The sequence below is a fragment of the Cricetulus griseus genome, chromosome 3 (genome assembly GCF_003668045.3).
Source record: "Cricetulus griseus strain 17A/GY chromosome 3, alternate assembly CriGri-PICRH-1.0, whole genome shotgun sequence".
Taxonomy (NCBI): Eukaryota; Metazoa; Chordata; class Mammalia; order Rodentia; family Cricetidae; genus Cricetulus; species Cricetulus griseus.
The window spans coordinates 41200769-41208942 of record NC_048596.1 but is presented as its reverse complement, the minus strand read 5'-3'; positions in this window follow the sequence as shown (position 1 = coordinate 41208942).

Sequence of the window (8174 nt, the reverse complement as noted above, 5' to 3'; positions counted from 1 at the left end):
GTTGGAGGCTTGGGTTGATGAGCCTTTACCATACTCATACTCAGTAAAGTCTGTGTAAACATGGTTGTGGCTAGTTTGTAATAAAGGCACACAAATTGTTTAACTATCTTGAATCCAAAAAAAAATATTTTGTGAGTTCTATTGCCTATTTTTTCAATAATCACTTCACTTAAGAATATACAAATCTCTAAATGCTGTCAGCCTATGATAGAATTTAAATTCTACGGTAGATTTTAAAAAAAGAAAACCAACTCATATGTTTCAATGGGTATGAAGACTTTTTATTGTACTTGATACTTTAGAGACTCCAATACTTAAGGGTAGAAAGCAATAAATGTTTGATACTTGGCCTTCAACATAAGTTGTCACAAAATAATGAACAATTGTCACTGGAAGTAGAGTCAAAATTTTATTAGGAGTGTGGTATTCATTCCTGTGAATACTAGACTTAGATTTCTTTCCTTTTCCTTTTTTTGTTTTTTGCTTTTTGCTTTTTTTGAGACAGGGTTTCTCTATGTGGCCTTGGGTGTCCTGGAACTTGCTCTGTAGACCAGGCTGGTCTCAAATTCACAGAGATCTGCCTGCCTTTGCCTCCTGAGTTCTGGAATTAAAGGTGTGTGCCAACTCCCCATGGGGACTTAGATTTCTTAGTGATAATTTATTTTTATTAAAATATCAACCCTGTAAGCTACTTTCTAATAGTAGATAATCTTTATCAAATCTTTTATATGTTTACCTAAATTATGATTTGTGCAATAATGAATGAATTCAACAAAAAGTACCACAAAAGGCAGTGACACCATTTGTTGATTTAGATCCTGGGACATTGATCTTTAGATGCCATTTTCTAATTCTGTATCATGGAATGAATTTCATCCAAACTAGTTTTTTTTTTTTTTGACTACTCTGTGCTTATCATATAAGCTGTTACTTTTACCCCATGTTTGCTAACTAGCCCTGACAGTGATTCAGTCACAGAAATATCCTATCAATAATGGCATCACTATATCCATCCAAAGCAGAAACTTGTGTATTCATTTGCAAAATTCAGGGTGAGAGGGATAGCTTTTTTTTTTAAAATACTTTGAGAATCTGTTGTTGGTTTTATATGTTGCTTTTCTCCACATTTCATGTCTAAAACATTTCACATCGAATTATCTAGACTTCAAAGCCCATTGAAACTATGCACAGCTCATAGAAATCTAATGCAGCTAGGTGTGCTGACAAACCTGTAGTCATAGCACTTGTGAGGGCAGAGGCAAACCAACAGGATGAAGTCATCAAATTCAGAAATGAGAAGTAATGGCAGTTATCTGTATTTCCCTATTCCTCTAGACCAGCTATAGCACCACTCAGCAACATACTTATGTGAGAGGCATGGCACAAAATCCTACAGACAGAGCCCATGCTCAATACATGATCATGTTTCACATAATCATGTTTTCTTTGTAAAGAAGCTTTGATGTAGGCTGCATGTGCATATTAAGAAAAAAAGAAATTCAGGATCAATATTAGAAAACAAAAAGATCCTGTGGTATGACTTACAATTCTATGGCATTTGAAATATAAGCTACTTTAATTTAATGTCAAAAAATATGTGTTTATTCATGTGTTTTTGCCACAAATGCCAATGAAAACAAAAAGATATGTATTACATTAATTTGATGTCTTCCTAAGCACAAGTATGTGTGTGTACAAATGTGTATGTGAATATGTACATGCATATTTGCTCCAAAGGTTTGAGTTTAACTTAAGTTTTGAGCTAATTTTTAACTTTAGCTCAGGTTTAGTATTCTTTAAAATACTCTTTTAAAACAATTTTTTCTTTGATTACAAGTTTCAGTTTCATTTGTATTTTTAGCCTCTTAATTATTTTATATAAATGCATATAGACACATAAATATATAAATATAACCTCCTGAGTTCATTTGCTGTTACTTATATGTATATTTAAGAATGTTTTTCTCATGGTAGCTGTTCTTTGAAACACATAGTTTTGGTAACATGTGAGGACTGTTTGGCACTGGCCTCTTGAAGGAAAATATTTAGTGTAAACTTGCAAGTACCTGTGAGGCCTTTGGAAGAGTTTCTAAGAATCATGAATATTTAGAATTGACTTTCAAAAATGACTGAAGAAGACTGTTTCAATTCTAATTGTCTCTCAAAATAAAAACTCTCCAAAATAAAATACAATCCAGTCAATTTTAGAAAATATGTTTCTTTCTGAAGTGAAGTCTTCAAGAGTAGTTAGGTCTGTGCCGACCCAGTAGGTATCTCTACATACAGCAAATTCTGACTTACACTATCAGCTTTTTATTTGGGATATCCTATGTTAGCAAAGACCAGGGCTTCTGTTAAAGGGCTCCCCTTCAGGGGGAGCCATTTCTAACAATATCTTTACTTAAATATTATTTAAGACATTGCCATGTGGCCACAGGGGAGGGGGAACGAGAAGGAGGTCAAGTGCTTAAACAGATAAATCTGAGATTCTTTATGATTGTTCAATCAATCTATGAGTACAAACAGGGAAAGCAATAGGCAAGATTTCTAGGATGATGAAGCACAAGAAAATCAGGGGAGACTAGAGATGAATCTGGGCTACAAGTTTAACCAGCTGCAGAAACATGTTTCTCAACATCTGTTTACATAAAAAGTAAATTTGATTTGAAAAAGACCTTTTTTTTTTTTCAATGCTGAGAACTTAACTTGTTCGGGGTCTTTGAGTTCTACCACTATCATGAATCACCAGCTCTTGTTTTTTTGCATTTACTTATTTGTCTATTTTAATTTTGAGAGAAGATCTCATCTCAGCTGCCTAGGCTATCCTTGAATTAACCCTGTAGGCTAAGATGTCCTTGATTCTGTAATCCTTCTTCCTTAGCCTCTGTGTAGTAGCTGTGATTGAAGAGATGCATCATCAGGCTTGTCCAAAAACTTTTATAGTCAAACAAAAATCGAGCAAAGCAATTAATGATGGACCTTCATTATAAGAAATATCATGTAAAATTTGGCAGGCAGACAGTAGTTTACCCTTCAGAAATTTTTATCTGTGCAATAAATATTGAATGCAATGTTTGTAAACAAATAAAAATAACCAAAATTGTTCTATCTTCACAAATGAAAATTACCCAATTTTATAATGCATTAAAAATTCATGACCATAAAAATGATTAAGAAGCAAGACACTAAATTTTTGTCAGACTGTTATATATTATGTCAATTGGAAAAACTATTTGAAGATTGCCTTTAACAAGCTATAGTTGTATGTTGTAAACTTGTGAGCAACCATGAAGTATCTAAAAAGACATAAAGGTGTTAAGATGATCATGAAGATAAAACATAAAATGAGATATTTAAAATGCTCAAAAAGGAAGGAAAAGGAAACAGACAAAATATTAAGTAGAAAAAAGCTATAAAATGGTGGTTTTAAATCTAATATTACTAATTGCATTAAATATACATAGCTTAAACAATATTATTTGCCCAGTGTGGTAGATTTCATGAAACAAGGACCATCTATACTTTATCTGTAATGAAGCCTTCAAACAAAAGACATAAATAGGATAAAAGTAAGTGATAGGAATAAGACATGCCAGCTATTATCAGAAGAAAACCGAAAAAACTATATGAAAAGTAAAGATGCTGCACATTAAGATAATAAAATAATTATAAAGAAAAACCATAATTACTAAGGACTAACACATCAGGAAGCTGTGTTGATACTAAATATTGTCACATACCTAGTAGTATTTCCCCAGAAATAATTTTGAACTTTGAACTTGACATATCATAAGAATGTTGCTCTTTTTGAGACAATTATTATACAGTTCTAGAAATTATTTTCTAAGAAACAATCTCTCATATGTATCCTTCAGACAAACAGACAGATACCTAACTGTGCAATTGTTGTAAGTAGTCTAGTAATAATATGGTTAGTCACATAGCCACAGAAATCAGAACTCAGGGAAGCTGCAAATGCCTGCACTAAACCTGTATAAGACTGGGCTTATTAACCTTCAGGCATGGATGGTGATAAGCTCACAGGGCTTTGGCTATTTCTCATGAACAAATGGCTATATATTTATGCTGGGGATGGGAGTGTCATTTTTTTTTCATTTATGTCACTACAGGTGACTGCATCAAACTGCAATAATAGTTCTACATCCACTCTCATGCAGATTCCTCTGGTTAAACTAAGTGGGACACAAAACAAACAAAAAAAGACATGAATACATGAAAGGACCTTGCCTAGATGATAAGTGATTGACAGGGGTGGGATGGAGATAAGATAGTATTTAGATACTAAATTGTTCAAAATAAGTTAAAAAATAAATTCATATTTTATTTATTTATTTATTTATTTATTTATTTATTTATTTATTTATTTATTTTGGTTTTTAGAGACAGGGTTTCTCTGTGTAGCTTTGGAGCCTATCCTGGCACCTGCTCTGGAGACCAGGCTGGCCTCAAACTCACAGAGATCCACGTGCCTCTGCCTCCCGAGTGCTGGGATTAAAGGTGTGCAGCACCAACGCCCGGGTAAAATAATATTTTAAAAGTAAAATAAAACCTTTATTATTTTACGAAACTTCATGAATGTGTATAATGTGTTTTGGTTAAATCCATCCACCATTCCTCCAATTATTGTCTTGTCTCTTATCATCACCATTTCCTTCCAATCTCATATCTGATTATAAACCCAGTGAGTCTACTTAGTGCTGTCAATGTATCGGTTAGTGTAGACCCATTTTTCTGAGCTCTACACTCCCAGGGTCACTTTCCTGAAGAAAATAGCCATTAATCACCAATAACTTCTCAACTATGTGTGTGGAGGGGAACTTTATTGCTGTCTTTCATGCCATGCTGTCTGGCTTGATCTTATGCATAACTTGTGCATGTAGGCAGAGCCACCACCTCTGGCTAGTAAATCTTCCTTTCTTTTCTGTGTTGACTTCTTAGCCCAGAGAATTATGATATATATGTAACATTCAGGTTTGAGTGCCTCATCTTGTCTTACTCTCAAAAAGTGCCCAGTTGTGCATTTTTTTAACTAAGAAAATTTCTACTGTTTAAAGTTATTTTGTGCCTTTTAAGAATATATAATATATATATATATATATATATATATATATATATATATCAGAGATGAAAGATAGAAGCCTCAGAAGTCCTCCTGTCTCTGTCCTAAATGATATTGGGCTTCAGATGATGAGACCTGAAATCCAGTCTTCAGGATTTTGCCCCACAGTGAAATATTTTTTCATTTGCAATTTTTAATGCTTACATGGATTTCAGATTTTCACAGTATGTCAAAACAGAGCTCTTTATGAAGCTCAACAGGTACAACATCTCAGAAAGTACTTTACTATGTTTTTAAATGATTCTGTCCCATATAAATATAAAAGATTAAGCAAATCAATCTAAAATGTCCTGAATTTGAGCCTTGATCTCTCTGAGTGGCCAATTTTCAAACACTGTTATTTTCACAATACTCCTATATGTACAGATGAAAATTAATAATTATTGCTTCAAACAAATTGTAAATATGCATAGGCATGATTAATTATATTTAAAGATTACATTTCTTTACAAAAGCATGGCGAGTAGTATCACTTCAGAAACCTAAATGGTTTTAGTCAGAGAGCATATGTTCCTTGAGTTTATGCTAGCTACTTGTCCTAGCACTGGGTATACACAAGGGAGTAAAAACTCAAATTGGCCTCTTCTTTAAGCAGCTTGGTGGAGAAGACTGAAATATTTACTTCACAACACAAAGAAATTTCAGCCTTGAAAGTGCTATGAAAAAATTATATAGTGCAAAGTATGTCCATAAAAGGGGAAGTCAGTCTTGAAAGTGATACTTCATCTAAGATCTGGAGCACATGCTGTAATTGCTATTTAAAAAGGCAGGGAAGAAAGGTCCAGACAGACAAATCTGATTCCACTGCATCCCCGGGGCAAGAAGGAGCATGACAAATAAAAGAGACCAATAGAAAACCACGTTAATTGAAATGCTAAGTAAAGAGAATCTAGTGGAGAATATAACTGGAGATTTAGTGAGGGCTCAGCCACTGCTGTGCTCATAGTCCTTTTGTCATTTCCACCGTGATGAGAAACAGAAATGAAGGTTAATTTACCGGAGAAAATGATCAATGTCATATGTGAGAAAGCCCCTTCCATTGAGAATGGAGTGGTGAAGTGTGCCGGTTAACTTTGGTATTCTCTGGTAATCCTGATATTGAGGATTCTAAGATGACCCCTGCTATCATTTGAATAAACATCCTTGTTTGGCTCAAGTTAAAATCTCAGTCCAAAGCTTTTGACAATTTGGAGAAATAGTGGAATATTTAGGAGGCGGGACTCATTGGAGGGAGTTATGTCATGCAGACATCCCATGAAAGGGGCATTGGGACTCTTTTCCCTACTTTCTTCGATACCTGGTACATGAGATAAGATGTATTCCTTCAGCCATAATGTACTCTGTAGCCACAGGCTCAGAGCAATGGGATCAAGTGAGCATGAACTAAACATGCTGTAATTGTGAGCCAAATAATTGAGAGCCCTTCCTCTCTAGTAGAGATGACACATGAATGATATTCAAGGAAGGCTACATGGGTTCAGAGGAGGAGAATAAAAACCCTTACCTTTAAATGCTGAATTTGTCCAATAATCTGAGTAAAATTGAATGAAAATCTGAGATCCACACCAGAAAGCACCCTGTCCAACAGCTTGGTAAAAGCCCATGAGGCAAAGAGCAAGGTCATCAGAACTTCTCATCTCCAGAAACTAAGATTGTGAAGGTAAGTTGTTTAAGCAGACCATTGGTGGCAGTCTCTTCATACATAGAAATTCTTTCAATAGAAAAGGTATAAGGTGAGTCATTTGTGTGTCAGATGGTGATGTCCGACTTAGCACTTGAACATACATTGGGTGTAAATTTGAAGGATGGATGTCAATGTTATTCCTAAATTCTCATTTGATTATTCAGGCTCTTGGTCTATCAAAACCTGAAATAAGGGAAAAGAGTCATGCTATGTTTAGGGCTGGATGTGAGTTTAATTTAATCAATTTAATGAGATAAATTGGAAGCACTCCAGAATAAATGTTTCAAAATTCTTATGAGAATTGAATGAGATATGATGTTTGGTTCAGAATAGGAATGAATAAATGAAAAAGAATACTGTAAATTGGAAGGGCAAGCAAACAACACCCACGAGTTGTAGAGAGAAGAAATGTGAACTGACCTCCCAGGAGAAGGACATTCAATGATAAGGTGAACACATCAGACAATAGGAGTTTAGGATGAAACTAACCATATTCACTTAAAGCTGCCATGCATGACTGAAAGATGCTTCATACAAGCTCTGGAAGGAGGCAGTGAGATTTATTATCCACTAACTTTTTCCTATGGGCAGTAGAAAAAGGTATTTGTTGTGTTACTTTTGCTCTATAACTATATAAGCTGTATAAATATTGAATAAAAGAGCCAGAAAAAAAAGATCTAAGCACATCCAAAGGAAAAAAGTGAACAGGAGAATAAATGATAAATATTCTTTAGTGATTTTTTGTGCATATAATGGGTTGTTATAGTGATAGCAATTATATTGTTAGAAAAAGCAGTGGCCATTTATAAATTACAAAACCATATGTGCTTTTACTTCTACTTGTTTTCTCTTGAAACTAGGAATAAAGTGCAGTCAATTATAAAGTGAAATATATTGTAAAAAGCTTTTGTGTTGATGGTATACCAAGTCTGTTCTTCATGTCTGAAGGTACTATAGTCTTGCATATATCCAGCCACCTACTGATAAGGAAATTATATCAATGGTGACAGCATCTGTTCTAAAACTATGGGAATTTCTTTTCTTAAACATTAGTCACTAAACAACACAATATAAAAATTGCTTAAATGATGTTTCTGTTACATTAAGCATTAGAAAGAATCCAGGGTGATTTAACATGTGTGGAAAGGTAGAGGTATATTTTATAAGGGACATGAGCATCTGTGTTTATCTATTGGGCTTCTGAAAATGATCTTCCCCAAACACCAATGGACAATTGCACCATGATTGTTTAAAGGAGCTTGATACCTAAATAATACAAAAAAGTATGATGTGTTTGAATAAATTTATTAGTAGTGTGACTTTAGGCATGTTATTTAGCTGAATTCTGTT